Source organism: Bison bison, unplaced genomic scaffold, assembly GCF_000754665.1.
Source record: "Bison bison bison isolate TAMUID 2011002044 unplaced genomic scaffold, Bison_UMD1.0 scf7180017864116, whole genome shotgun sequence".
In the NCBI taxonomy this organism is placed as follows: domain Eukaryota; kingdom Metazoa; phylum Chordata; class Mammalia; order Artiodactyla; family Bovidae; genus Bison; species Bison bison.
In genome coordinates this window covers 228,889-229,448 of record NW_011494688.1, presented here as the reverse complement: position 1 = coordinate 229,448, position 560 = coordinate 228,889, and the positions used below count along the sequence as shown (strand labels likewise).

General features: G+C 42.0%; 1 protein-coding gene across 2 annotated transcripts in view; it reads left to right on the top strand.

Annotated features, from left to right (window-relative positions):
* The window catches only part of FAM13C (family with sequence similarity 13, member C), a 262,431-nt gene that overhangs the window by 122,223 nt on the left and 139,648 nt on the right, over window positions 1-560 (top strand). The window lies entirely within an intron of this gene.

Here is a 560-nt window from a genome sequence, read left to right as displayed (position 1 = left end):
CTAGACGAACCTTTGTTGGCAAAGTAATGTCTCTGCTTTTGAATATGCTATCTAGGTTGGTCATAACTTTCCTTCCAAGGAGTAAGCGTCTTTTAATTTCATGGCTGCAGTCACCATCTGTAGTAATTTTGGAGCCCAGAAAAATAAAGTCTGACACTGTTTCCACTGTTTCCCCATCTATTCCCATGAAGTGGTGGGACCGGATGCCATGATCTTTGTTTTCTGAATGTTGAGCTTTAAGCCAACTTTTTCACTCTCCACTTTCACTTTCATCAAGAGGCTTTTGAGTTCCTCTTCACTTTCTGCCATAAGGGTGGTGTCATCTGCATATCTGAGGTTATTGATATTTCTCCTGGCAATCTTGATTCCAGCTTGTGTTTCTTCTAGTCCAGCGTTTCTCATGATGTACTCTGCGTATAAGTTAAATAAACAGGGTGACAATATACAGCCTTAACGAACTCCTTTTCCTATTTGGAACCAGTCTGTTGTTCCATGTCCAGTTCTAACTGTTGCTTCCTGACCTGCATACAGGTTTCTCAAGAGGCAGGTCAGGTGGTCTG